This window comes from Temnothorax americanus, unplaced genomic scaffold (assembly GCF_048541705.1).
Source record: "Temnothorax americanus isolate GAGA-0224 unplaced genomic scaffold, ASM4854170v1 Scaffold2, whole genome shotgun sequence".
Taxonomy (NCBI): Eukaryota; Metazoa; Arthropoda; class Insecta; order Hymenoptera; family Formicidae; genus Temnothorax; species Temnothorax americanus.
This window is the reverse complement of record NW_027509338.1, coordinates 923,942-939,006: the sequence shown is the minus strand read 5'-3', so window position 1 is coordinate 939,006 and position 15,065 is coordinate 923,942. Positions and strand designations below refer to the sequence as shown.

General features: G+C 36.0%; 1 protein-coding gene and 1 long non-coding RNA gene across 4 annotated transcripts in view; one reads left to right on the top strand and one right to left on the bottom strand.

The window, feature by feature from the left end:
• The window catches only part of Gfrl (Glial cell line-derived neurotrophic family receptor-like), a 364,389-nt gene that overhangs the window by 240,942 nt on the left and 108,382 nt on the right, over positions 1-15,065 (top strand). The window lies entirely within an intron of this gene.
• LOC143897243 (uncharacterized) lies at positions 5,467-9,401 on the bottom strand. The gene is made up of 3 exons (XR_013256889.1): positions 9,259-9,401; positions 6,474-6,548; positions 5,467-6,271 (listed from the first exon to the last, which is right to left on the bottom strand). It is a non-coding gene; the product is annotated as an uncharacterized LOC143897243 (long non-coding RNA).

Sequence of the window (15,065 nt, the reverse complement as noted above, 5' to 3'; positions counted from 1 at the left end):
CTGGAAAAAAGAATTTATACTCCTTCAAAAAACATTATACTATTTTATCAAAGAAAAGTCAAAATAATAAGCAAATAAAATTTTTTTTTTTATTTAATATTTTTAATTGAATAGTTAAACAATTAGAATTTAGAATATTATTTGTTTTAAGTAAAGAGAGTGATGAGTGTATTTTAAGATTATTATAAAAATGAAATATTCTTTGCGAAGATGCGACCGTTAAAAGAAGGGAAATGGAGTAATTGGTTTTCTTAGCACTGGAATGATATTTTTTGAGCACTTCGAACAGTTCTTGCATTAAAATATTTTTATAAAGTGGATTAAACCTACTGGGGACACTACTTAAAAAAAAATGCGCCATGCTATCTACCGCAAGGTGGTGTGGAAATGATAGCGCTCTATCATTTTCTTGCCACAGAAAAAAAAATTATTTTTTGGCTCGCGATCTTATATCGCGATTGCTATTCATGCACAATTCACGCGCAAAAAATATCATTCCAGTACTAAGAAAACCAATTACTCCATTTCCCTTCTTTTAACGGTCATCTTCGCAAAGAATATTTTATTTTTATAATAATCTTAAAATACACTCATCACTCTCTTTACTTAAAACAAATAATATTCTAAATTCTAATTGTTTAACTATTCAATTAAAAATATAAAATTAAAACAAAAATTTGATTTGCTTATTATTTTGACTTTTCTTTGATAAAATGGTATAATGTTTTTTGAAGGAGTATAAATTCTTTTTTCCAGTACATGATAAAGACTTTCTCTAAAATTTGTGATGAATACATTTTAAAATTATTATCAAGAAAATATTCTTTCTTAAAGAACCCCGTTACTTACCAAAAGAAAAAAAGTAATTCCAGAATTACGATTGTGTGTACATAATAGAAATTCAAGTATTAAAATTGCGTACATAAGTAAAATTCAGGAATTACAATTATGTACATACTTTTAATTCCCGAAAATTGTTTATGTCATAACGTAAAATAAATTCAGAATTAATATTTTTTCTAGACATAATTGTAATTCTGCATTTTCAATTATAGCTTAATAATAATTCGATAAATTATAAGTATGTCTAGACATAATAATAATTTCTTTTCTTTAAGTATCAATTTAATTTGATAGAATTTTTATGATGATATTAAATAGTAAAATGGCGTGCCGTATACGCACACGTAAAAAAATATCATTCTAGTGCTAAGAAAACCAATTACTCAGTTTTCTCTTCTTTTAAGTAACGATGATCTTTACAAAAAATGTTTTCTTGATAATATTACTTAAAATAAATAATATTCTACATTCTAATTATTCAATTCTTCAGTTAAGAATACAAAATTAAAACAAAAATTCAATTTGCTAATTATTTTGATAGGAGAAGTCAAGGCTATGAGGGTCAGACGCAGATCACAGTGCGTAATATCAGAAATAACTGATTTATTCGTCGTTTTGATACATTACATCGATCCGTACGTTTCGGCTCAGCTTTGAGCCATCTTCAGCAGTAGTTACAAAAGTTTAATTACACGTTCTCCGTACCGTATGGTGAGTTTACTTCAAAGTATCAGAAACATAGACCAATTAATCCATATCTGTAAATTTGTTTAAAATTAATGTTGAGATATTAAAAAAAGATCCCTTAGGAAACTCACCATTCGGTCTGAAAAACGTGGAATACAGAGCCATGCGTACATAATGAATATCTACTCTCTGCGAGAAGACTTGACGATCTTGTCGACGACACACAATAATATGAAAGGTCTTGCAAGAAGAGGCATGTCGTAGGTCAACACACCGGCGAGGATTATAACAAAGCACGATTTGACACCGTCACAATATTGCATGTACCAATAGTAAAACCCCGATTTGCCAACGACCAAAGTTCATGAGCATGGATTACAATTTGCTCAAAACCGTGACATATGCATGATGCAAAAAATCCGTGTCATTTTGAGACGGTGTCAAATCGTGCTTTGTTATAATCCTCGCCGGTGTGTTGACCTACGACATGCCTCTTCTTGCAAGACCTTTCATATCATTGCTGTGCATGTGTCGTGTCGATAAAGATCGTCAAATTTTCTCGCAGAGAGTATTCATTATGTATACATGGCTCTGTATTCCACGTTTTTCAGACCGAATGGTGAGTTTCCTAAGGGATCTTTTTAATATCTCAACATTAATTGAACAAATTTACAGATATGGATCAATTGGTCTATGTTTCTGATACTTTGAATCAGTAAACTCACCATACGGTACGGAGAACGTGTAACTTAATTTCTGTAACTATTATACCGCTGAAGCCTAGATGGCTCAAAACTGAGCCGAAACGTACGGATCGATGTAATGTATCAAAACGACGAATAAATCACTTATTTCTGATATTACGCACTGTGATCTGCGTCTGACCCTCATAGCCTTCTCCTATTTTAATTTCGAGGGTCCTCATATTATTTTATTTATTATTTTGACTTTTCTTTGATAAAATTTTATTATGTTCTTTGAAGAAGTATAAATTCTTCTTTCGAGTACATAATAAAGACTCTTTCTAAAATTTGTACATTTTAAGACTAATATCAAGAAAATATTCTTGCTTAAAGACAACCGTTACTTACTAAAAAAAAAAGGTAAATTGAGTAATCGCTTTTTTAAGCAGTAGAATTGATATTTTCCTGGTGTATGCATGTGCACACATATGTACATACGTACGCACAAAAAAATTTTCTATGTTGTTAGAAAATTTTATTTCTATTTAAAAAAGGTGAGAAACTATATCATCGCTTAGGACAGGGGCCCGGCGTTACGCGCCGCTTGTAGTAAACAACTGCCCGCGCGCCGACCGCGGGGCGGCCGCATCTCGCCGCGCGCTTGGATTTGGCGGTGGGCGGGCTAATACGTCGATTTTTAATCATTAATAACTCGTCAACTATTGCGAAAATTGTAAAATGGTACATGACTTTTCGACTCAGTTTGGCTCGCTCTATCTAAATATGAAAAAAGTACCAACAATTGTGGGGCACCCTGTATATATGTATATAAGACATCTCGTGTGAAGCTTGCATCCCGGCTTGCTTCACCGTATATGATTTGTGTGGCTGTCATCGGCAAAGTCGAATGACAATTAAAGTTACATTCAAAACGTAGTAATTATTTTTTTTATTGTGTGTGTAAATGTTTTGTTATTAAAAAAAGCCAAAATGTGGCGCGCGCTACGCGTGCGCTTGTAGTGACTAATTTAATCAAAAAGCTCGTGTAATAAGTGACGATATAAACTCAAACTTTTGCAAAATGTCACTCTCCGCGATCGACTGAGCGATGTATTTGCATAATGCATATATCCGCACTTGCCGTGCAAAAAGCCAAAGGTTCACTCGAGTCAACCGCTCTCTCTCTCTCGCTCTCTCAATTTTTTTCTGTTTTCCCGTGCGACAAAGAGAATGCACGCGACCGCACTTCGCGACTGCACACTCTGATGCCGATTCGCGCGCTATAGCGGTACGCTTTTATCGCGCGACGCAATTAGAGCCGCGATTGAAAGTCGTTCCCGAGGCGCTTGACGCGTTTTTCGCGAATGGGTACAAAAAAATGAGAGAAAGAGAGTGTGTGGAGAACAGGTGTGTGCACCGCGAAAAAAAAGAAAAAGAAGAAAAAATGGAGGACGAGGTCGTTCGCGCGCGAGAGAGAAAATTTCTCGGTGTGGGCTAATCGAGATACAGGGTGATAACAAGTGTGTAGGACGAGTGCACGCGGTCCTTTCACGGGACGAGAGAAGACACTCCAAATTCGTTCGTACAAGAACCTTTTTCCTTGCTCCTTCCCTCCCCCTTGCAATTCTTTTCTCTCTTCTTTCGCTTTCAGCGAGCCTTAAAGCGCTCGCCCCAATTTCTCGTTGAATGCCGGGACGCGTGAAAGCGGCTGACCCCACCTCGTCTTCTTCTCCTTGTTTTTTTCCGAGCAACCTGCCTCGCCAAGCGAAGCGAGCGGGCAAATTCTCGCGTAAATTGACGCGAATTGGCCAGATCTTTACGCGATACAGTCTGAAGATTGTCTCTTTTAAACGAGCTTTAATTGAACGGTGCTCGCTATTCTTTTCTCCAAAGTACGCGTCAATTTAAAATTAAATTGAAATAATTGATTTTATTATATTATATGACATACACATACTTATATTTAATTATACTTGGATATTTTCATTAGTTTCATTTGTCGTATTTTATATACTACATTTTTTTAAAGTTTAAAAAATAATATGTAGCTAATATATTAGAATAGTTGCGTATAAAATACATACAAGAAATCTCATTCCAAATAAATTAAAGTGTAACAACAAATTCTTTGACAAATGGAATTTATACAATGCATTTATGCAATAAAATGTAATTTATGCTCGTATCGCGAAACACATAAAGGTCGAAATATAAATACAACAGACTTAGTTCAATTAAAACCAGAAATAAAGTTTTAAATCTTACATGCCAGGTACATAAAAGATGTTGTCTAGACTCCGAAAACTTGCTATTCGTGTCCGCTCGTAGAAGGATCGTCTTTAAAAGACTGACGGTCGTTAAGTGGTGCGCATCAGGTCTGTCCTGGGTGCGAGCGACAGGTGCTGGAATAACAATTACGTAAGACGAGCTCATTAAGCGAAGGATTTACCCTCTTCAAGTCGCGTAAACGGACGGACGGACGGACAGATCCTTGTAATTGCGGCAATTATGTCCAGCCCGATCGAAGCGACCGGCGCGCGGCGCGAAAAATCGATTTTTCGCTAAGCGTATACCCGATCTGGCCGGTAAATTTCCACCGAACGTGTTCCACCGTCCGTTTGTAATCTTCCATCCAGAAATTAGTTTCCCGTCGGCCGGCGTTATCGACGTTCCGAAAAGGATTCACCGACAGAATCCCGGCCTCGTGCAGAGTCGCTCTTCTATAATTTCGGAGCTCTTCCAGGATCTCGCACTGCACTTCTGGCTCTTCTTTCTCTTTTAGGTACTGTCTCGACTCGCAAAGTAAAGTTACGATTCAGTGGAAATAGCAAACGGCAGTCGCGAATATCGTTAAAAGCATTATTAAGATCCTATTAAAGATGTCGTAGCTGTTAAATTAAAAAAACGTCTACGGAGAAAATGTACACGTAAAAATTTGAAGCGGAATGACATGGCTATTCTCGGAAAGGAATATCATTTAATAAATTACGCGCGAACATATGGATCTATATCTTTACAATCACTTTTTATGCATAATCGGAAACTCATATACGAATTGAATTAATTAAAAAAACACATCGATGATATAAATAAATATTTTATTCTACAACTTTAATTTGCTATATTATTCTTTACTTTTTAATAAATTTTATACTTTATGTTATTTATGCTGCATGCTGAATATATATATGTCCGACATTTATGCATATTCATATTTCATTCGCCCAGTTATTATATATAATTTCTCTATTTATCCAAATTTTTTTCATAAAATTAAAAAATTACCCGATAAAAAGTTAATTTATCGCAACGTAAGTAATGTCCAGCGTGCCGGAATACCGCGTCGTGAAGCGCCGGTCGTGAAGCTGGCTCGAGAGTCGGCATGCGAGCGTGTCGTTGTTACCGTCGTCGACGTCGTTGCCTTAATTCGGGGCTTGCCTTTGGAATTTCATGCGCAGCGTCGCGCTGCCAAAAAGGCCAGACAGTTATCGGGCGATAATTCGTGGAGCGTCGCAGAGACGGCGCGGCGCAGCGCGGCGCCCGGCGTCGGGGGCGATAATAACCGTAGAAGGCAAGAGAGGCGCCCCGTTTAAACGCGGGCGACGCACGGCCGGACATAAATCTTGGGAAAAACACGCGTGGCAAAATTGCCACGGGCCCGGACGCTACGCCCGGAAAATATGTCATGCACCCTCCACCTCTGCGCCCTCCTCGACCTCTCTTCCCTCTCCCTCTCCCCCCCTTTCTTCCGTCTTCTCCAGCTCGGTGCATCCAACTCCTTGCACTTGCACTCGCACGCCGTCGTCCTTCACCGTGCCTTGCTCCTTTTGCAGTCTTATGTACTCTTCGAAACTGCCAGGACCCCCGTCAGTTACCGCGACTTTCTTGCGAACCGTTGAATTACAGCGAACGACATCATTGCCTTTTATGAGATTTTTTTATGCGCCTACTCTTCCCATCTATACCATTCTGGTTGAGACATCGGTCGAAATCGAGAACGAGAGAAGTGAGCTTTTTATGCTAAGTACATTGATCGAAGAAATTTTGTCGCCCGTTTCCTGAAAGAATATAAAGTTCTTTTTCTTCGTAAAAAACACGGATTTTATATTCTTTCAAAAATTTATTTATGCATTTGTAAATTTCTCGTTAGACTTCTCTATGCCATCCTATTAGTTGGGTGTCTTTTATTGAATGACGCAAAAATACGCGAGTTTCTTGTAATACATGATGCATTACCTGGGAGAATTTTGTTGCACTTACCAAAATATGAAATTTGCTGATGGCTTTCCGAAGTTTTATTTTTCTGTATTTGTATTAAAATCCATTTATCTCTTTCTGAAAAAAGTTAATAGAAGGTACATATCTATTATTCTACATCTATTCTTAAAATAACATACAATTTTAGCATATATAGAATTTTATATTCTTCAATTATTTGTGTTTCTGGATTTACACATTTTTATAAAATAATAATGTTTTTTAATTAAGAAATCTCTCTTTTTTTCTTTAATAAGATGATAAAGGATAAAGCAATTAAAATTTCAGCAGTTTGTTGCAGCGCTTTGTACGCGTTTTTGGAATAATCGTTTCTATTTTACGCGCCTGAAGGGCGCCTTCCCATATAAGCCAACTTGCTGCTATTTTTTTGTTTTTGGATGGCGCGTATGATCGCGATCCGAAGGGTAAAATCGTCAGAGAATTCTTTAACATCGTGCGTCATTATCATGCTTGGCCAGCTATACTCACGACTATATCAGACAATACAAAATTCTCACAACGTTTTGAAAATTGCTGCGCTAGATTTGGACATTATTTTGATTAAGATAGATTAAATTTTGCAAAAATATGAAAGTAATTTTTACTTCTCTTTTCGAAAAATATTTATAACTTTATTTAACGGCGTTTTATTTGAAAATATCACGTGTAAATTTTCACCTAAATATCTAAAAAAGAAGAACCGAAGAACGCGTGGACTATATCTGACCCTGAAAAGGGAGGTAGAATCACGAAGGACTATCATTTCATTGATGTTAACCGTGCGTCCAACTTGGAATTCCTATTGTAATATCGATCACTCGTAAAATAATCCGATAAGAAAGTTTGTTGGCATTCGGTGGGCAATTTGAAATTCGAAAACTCGATAAATCGTCGTCCTATTCCCTCGTCTCCAATCCCTCTCTTTCTCTCGGTGCAGTCTCTCGGCCGGTGCATGCCGACTCGGCATATGAAGGCAAGGAGGAGTACTGCAATGCAGTCGCCCGCCGAGGAGAGCCGTGAGCATGTATTCGGGTATAGCCCAGACACGAGAGTCAGACTTAACAGGGGAACGAACACACGGCACACGGCACAAGACGGCCCCGCACAATGGCGTAGCAAAATCGAAGTTGGAAATAACTGGTTATTAAATAGATTTGTTCCTTTCCCTCTCTCTTTTTCCGTTTCTATATAGTTATAAAAGTTATTATTTATAAAATATAATTAAAAGCAAATTTGTTTGCTCTTACATCAAATATATAGCAGCAACAATGATTTTGCTGCAATAACTAAATTTATAATTTCTTGGACAAATTTTATATAACACTCACGAGACACGTGTAATTTAATGTCATGAAAATGTCATGCGTGTGTGTTTGGCTTAAATTTACGCCACTGCGGCTTAGCGAAGTCATATGCCGACTGTTTTCAAAGCCCTTGATCCTAATATATATAGAGGAACGTATACGAAAACCTTGGAAAGTCGGAGAGCGGCATCCTTGAGCAGGCTCGAAACGGTTTGCGATGATCCTCGATGCCGACCCGCGGGCTACAACTCCCCCGTGATAAGACATGACTTAAATCTACAATCCCTCAACCCACCCTCCTTACGACCCTCCAGCGACGCCGGCGCGCACGTATGCACTTGGACATGCATGGCGCGGACGCAATCGTGTCCAAAATGCGCAGGGATATATGACAAAAATTTAAAATTAATGCCGCGCTGCTCTCGGCTGACATGATAATGACGCCTTCATCGTATTTTGTGCATTCAACGTAAGCGACACGTTTCCTTTTCGAGAATTTGAAATGTATTCTCCAGTTTTATCAAGCTTCTTTTTTACTCGGCGAAGATTAAATTAATGATTTCTTAATTATCTACGACTCGTCGAAAATGGAAGCTACCTATTTATTTTTTCATGATTTGAAATTATCTAAGAAATTAGCGCATTATTATTATCTTTGTTATATTTTAGTATTATTATTATTATATAGCTATCTATTACCTATATAGATATTAGTATTAAAATATAATATCTAATATAAATTATATAGATATTGATATATTAGAATGTATTAATATCCACTTATTCTATTTTTATACTATTAATATCTATATATATATAACTATATATCTTTATGCTCTTTATCCGTTAATCATGTTACACATAATCTCGTTTGAAAAAAAAAATTATTGCCAAAAGAGATCGAATTATAAATCTTTATCCAGTAAATCTCACTATAACGCGTAATTACGAATTATAATATGCATGGGTATATCGAGCAACTGTATTATACGTAACGGATTATTATAATTCTATCGGTGTCGTGCTCGAAAGTCCATTGTCGAAAATCGTCATTCACCGCTGGGATGAGAAGGGGGGAAACCGAAATGGGGCGCGAGGGAGCGCATAAACGGCTGCTGGATTCGACGGTGCACATAGGCCGCGCGGATACGTGCACTATCGGGATTCTGCAGTGCAGCTGCTCGACGACGACGGGTCGCTTGTGCGGTAACGTAGGTGGCCGACGTATAGATAACTCGGGGCGACCGGTAATGCGCCTGCACACACACGGTTAGGGCTAAGGGCCCGCCAATAGAGGCCGACGACAATCGCCCTCTCTGCGGCGCTCCCGCAACGGCTGCCAGATATCGCCGTCGTATAATGTCGCTCACCCTCCCTCCCCTTCCCACCCCCTCCTCACCCTTCTCCCGCCCCGCAGCACGGCACGCCAAACACCGAATGGCGGTGGAATATGGCAGAATGGCATAACGCAGAAATGAACTTACCATAATGCAAAGCTGCTCGGTTACAATTAATCACGTTGCTTGTAACGCATCAATCCTGGGGAGCAGATGCTACTCGATAATTGGCTATTAACTTCTCTATCTAACTTTGTTCTGATATGTCCCGTTAAGTCTTTTCAAATCTCTGTTCTATAAATTGTAGAATATAAATTAGATACGGAATAGGTATACGTGAGTTAGACGTATAATAAATTTAGATGCAAAATATGATATATTTTATCGCTCTAAATTTTTGAGTGATGGTTAATCACTCAATGGTTAATCTATCAATTATAATTGATTAAGAATTGCACGCCTTTGGGTTTAGAATTTATTAGATTTGGGAAAAGAAATAAATGAAAGCTTGTTTATTTCTTATTCATTTTGTGTTGATAACTTTTTAATCTGTAAATTAGAAAGCTATTTAAAATCGATTATTAAAGATTATAAAATTATATATAAAATAATAACGTTGCTAGCTTTTGCCGAGAAGAAACACGATTGTGTTAAATTATTTTTAACGGGTTGGTGCACGAATTATGAATTGGACTGTGTCTCGGACTGTGTATAGAGTTATAGAGTTATATTGCTCGCTTTATACACAATGTAGCGTTCTCGTGACTTTGCACTTGACGTCGCTCGTGTCAATGGCCTGCAACTCGCGATATACGCATATATCTTCGCGTGATAGTTCAACCTCTTGTTTACAATCCTAAATAAAGGATTTCCTTAATCCTTTCTCGCCAACCAAAATTGGATCATAAGAATATATATATATATATTCTTATTTTTTTCTTTCAAAGTTCCTAGACTGAGAATGTTATTCGAAGCAACATATTACTTAGAATTCAAAATTTTAGTTAAATTAAAATAATAATTAAATTAATACTTACAACAAAATATGGAAATTTTAACTCAATACATTAATACATATTATAGAAATTAATTGAACTCTTATTTTGTCAGGAAAAAGAATTAATTTATTAAATAAACATTTTATATATTTTTAATTACTATTATAAATATTTTAAACTACTATTATAAATATAAAACTATTTTTAGTTTCTAAACGTATAATATAACATATATTTGCATATATATATATATATATATATATATGATGTGATTAATATTAAAAATAAATTTTATAAATGTAGATATCAATTTCGATACAGAATCTATGTATTATTTTTTTTAATATTATAAAATATATCGTATATAATAATATGTATATTATATATATATTATTTTTTATTTTTTATGTCCAAATAAAAAGTATATACAGATTTTTTAAGGAGAATCTCTTTCTAGTGCATAACTGTTAAGAAATGTTATTTTAAAGATAAAAGTTTATATATTTATAAAATTTGGCACAATTTCCTTCTATTCTGTAACCAATAGGTTGAAAAAAATGCTCATATAGCTGGGGTCGTATTAATAAAACATATTTAATTTTATTATTACTAGAATGTTTGTTTGGTACACGCTTGAAAATAGCAGCGGTATATAACACGCGTAAGAACGCGCCTAACTACTGTGTAAACTGCATGCCGCGATAATTTTGCCCGGAGGCCGTATAATTTGCTTTATGCGCAATATCGTCCTGTCATGACTTCGCGCTTGATGGCGTTCACACGGTAATAACCAGTGGCGTGCGTTGCACGACTTGCACTCATGCCACTAGTGCAGTTCACCCCGTCGCGTCGGCTAGTCTCCGATTTTCTTCAAATGCTTTCTATATGGTGTCATAACTTTATTTGACAATTCAAAAGTGCGGTAAAGAAATGCCACAAAAAAATTCAAGAGGCGAGCTGGCCAGCTCTTCAAGCCTGAGAGCGCGATCCCTGTTTTTATAAAATATACGCAGGATGTACCGGAGAGAGAGAGAGAGAGAGAGAGAGAGAGAGAGAGAGAGAGAGAGAGAGAGAGAGAGAGAGAGAGAGAGAGAAAGAGAGAGAGAGAGAGATGTGTGTGTGTAAATGAGTTAATGTAATATATTCTGATTAGTCTGAAAATATTAATTCTTATTTGCAGAGAATAAAACTTTTAAAGACAGTTTAAATTTCCACAATTTTAAATAATTATTTTTAAATTAAATGTTTATTAAGTCTAGTTCAATGAGTTTAATGGAAATAAACAATTTTTTAAATTACTTATTTATATTTACTTGTATTTATTTATATTTACTAGATCTTCTCTCCAAGACATTGTATATTATCAGCCTATATATAACGATCATTTGAGAGCCGAAAAATTTAGATATGAGCTTTATAACGATGCAAGCAGACTTTCGATATTTCATAAAGTTTGCTTACTGAGGCTCGCGACTGTGTTTGCTTATGCATTAATATTTAATATTTTATTAATAACATTTTGTAATATTAACTGAATTATAAAAATAATAAAAAATTTATTTAATATATATATTACAAAGTTTTTTTTATTAATAATAAAACATTAAATATTAGGTGATACTAATATTTACAATTTAGCAATTTAAATTTTATTTTTTCCTTTCTTATATACTATATCACAGAGATGATATTAACATTATTAACCGCTCTCAGTTATTTAGATTTAATGAATCCAAACTCATTATATTGCGGTCATTCACATTTATTTACACATAACACACAAACACACAGACACATGCATCTACACAACGCGCGCGCGGTTTTGTAGATATAATGTATAGTGAGTAATTAAAGAAAAGTGTAGAAGCAAAAAATAACTTAATCTAAAAGGAAAAACAATAAATTGAAGTCTATATATATGTATAAAAAATTTTATTAAATTAAAAACTGCACAAATTAAAAAAATAGTTTAATGCATCACGTACAATAACAGTAATTATTTGACATTATGAGAAATGAGTTATTAATAATAAATTTTTAAGTTAAACTGAATGTTATAAGTTTGTATAGTTACACAATAATATTTAATTTAAATATTTAAATTAACTTTATAAATTCAATTATCGTTAATTTTTAAAGGTTACGCGCAATTAAATTAAATTTGTATTTAATTATTGAATAGTTTGAATAGTGTGTGTGTGAGACACATGCGATTCTGAATTAGTTGTCGAATCCAACCTTGCGGTGATCCATATTTATATTACGCAGACAGCGATAAAATAAACCGCGAATAAATACTAATCTCGCGAAGTTTCACACAACCTGCTGCTTAACCGCAAAACCGTACGCATATAATTCTCAATTTTGTGAATATGTTTGCGGCTTTTCTCTCTCTCCGCATTCTCGGAAAGTCACAACCCCCCTGGAATTTACACTTTCCCCCTCCCCTCCCCCTCCCGAGGCGCTTTACCGATTCCGGAATCGACCAGATCAACGAGACCTCCGCCGCACGCGAAAATGGTGAAAAATGGCCGCGGCACAATGGCACATTCCCGTAGAATGAGGACTCTGGCAATTCGGTTTGCATTATAGCGAGCATCAATCGTGCCGAGCTCCCGCGCGAGATGAATGTTTAGTACCGCGGCGGGCATCTTCGTCTTTGGTCGGGTTGAACTCTAAACCGAGATGTACGAAACGGGGTTAGAACGCTAGGAGAAATTTAAATCTTGTGCTGCAATAAAGAAACCGAAATGTGATGTATTATATACAGTGTCTCGTATTTTATCGAGAGATGCATGTTGATCTCCCGAGATTAATTTCTCACACATCGCGTGAATCCCTCGACATTTTAATATTTTAACAATGTCAACCTAATTATCTTTCTTATTTCAAATATCAAACATTAATATTTTCTCAGTCGTTAAGCTGTGAAACATTCTACGATGTAAAGAGCTTTATGTAAGAAAGAGTTGTGATATAAGAAGCTTGACTCCTTTTTGCAGATATATATCATATTTTATATTTATCGCACGTGACTAATTTCAGACATCATATGTCGATTTTAACGTTTTATTCAAGAAAGAATACAGAATAAATCATTTCAATTACATTCTGGGAACATTAAATACAAGAATAATAGGATTAAATGCTTTTTTCTCGAAAGAATAATTTCGTTACAATTTAATTTACCTAATACATGCGGTTTAAGTACTTGTGCAACTTCTCTTTTTCCGATTTGTATCTACGCTTAAGGGTGTTTAACCTTAATACCTTCAACAAGCCTTAAAATTAAGTCGAAATTAAGTCGAAAAATTGATGTCCTCGCAGCTATTTTTCCGAAACAGTGTTTTGAAAATCAGAAGAAATATCTCGGAGACTAGTGAACCATTTGCATGAAATTTTTTACAGCTACTCTCAATAATCTAGTCCTTCACGTAGGATTTTTTCGGTTTATGGTTTAGTTTTATTTTACAAATAAAAGAGTGATCGATTTTTAGATCAAAAATCGCATTTTTGCGATTCGAATCACTGACATTTTTCAAAAAATCAATATTTTCAAAATCGGCTTTGACAAGGACTAGTTTTATTCACCTGGTTTAACGGAAAATTTTTGTTTTTTACATGAGAAGGGACGGAGGTATCTCTGATACCGCGAACGCCGTTTTTATAATACAAACACCATTCGGGAAAATAACTGCCAGGACTTGACATTTTAATATTTTTTATGGAAATTTTTAAGAAATATCCTCAAAACATTACTCTACAAGACATGCAATTTCATTTTTTAATAAAACATAATTTTACCCGCAATAAAAATTCGTTAATTTTGACTCAGTTTTAGGCCTGTTAAACGTATGTATATAACCCCTTTTAATCTTCTCCTTTATAATTTCTAATCCTTATTTTTCCAAGACCTTCGCAAGAGCTCAACGAGCTCCAACAGAAACAAAAAAGTAACGTGATCTATCAGAAAACTTCGATATTTTTCAAATTCGCGCTCCGTTAGATCCCCACAATATATTTCTCGCAATTTCTCGTCAACTTTTCGTATATTCCATTCGAGATGTCTATACACATTTCAGTAGCTACGCTATAACCGAAGGTAAACTCCTTCACACGCCAAGAAGTGGAGTAGGTCGGTATCTTCGGGATGAAGTTAATAAGCAAGGGCCGTGTCAGACATTCTCGCTATACCGCTGAATGGTGTATCTCAAGGCCGCGTAAATCTCGACGGCGAAGGCGCCAGGTGTATACGTATACATACGTTTCGCAGGACACACGTATACATCCAGGCCACACTTGCGCGAATCAATAAGGAAGTGAGCATATACACGGACACACGCGCGCGCGCGCACACGCAAGTCTTCTCTCTCGCGTTCTTATAAGCACCTATTTATGTCACGAGTACTCGCGTGCATCCCATATCGGCTTTTCTATTTTCGACGTCACCCTTCGCGCGCACCCTCGAGCGATCGAATGTCAAGGTCGTAACAGAGGTAATTATTCTGTCTGGGCCTGGCAGGACGCGCGTGATTTACATTCCGTTCTTATCTGTGTGAATCGCGCGATGGAACACGTGTCGCGCGTCGCGGTATATACTTCCGCCAAAACGCCGCAGATGAGACGGATGAGGGGTGACCAGGGGTGACTACGATCTGGATACGTGATATTTGAACGAAGCACATCAGAGGCGGTCAGCTAAATCGATTCTCTACGACATGTCTACGTGTTGTGTTCGCGTTTGTACTCTGTGCGGTAGGCGGCAAAATGATTGACATTTACTACTTACAGTTAGTAGATAAGTAGTAGATTTGTAGATTTAGTTTATTCGTACATTAACGTTGCGTTAATGATTATTAATGAATGTATAGAGGATATACCTATAGCTACACTGAAAAAAAAATTATTATTTGCAAGAAAATAGATTTCTTTGAATTTAGTTTCCTTAATTCAAAG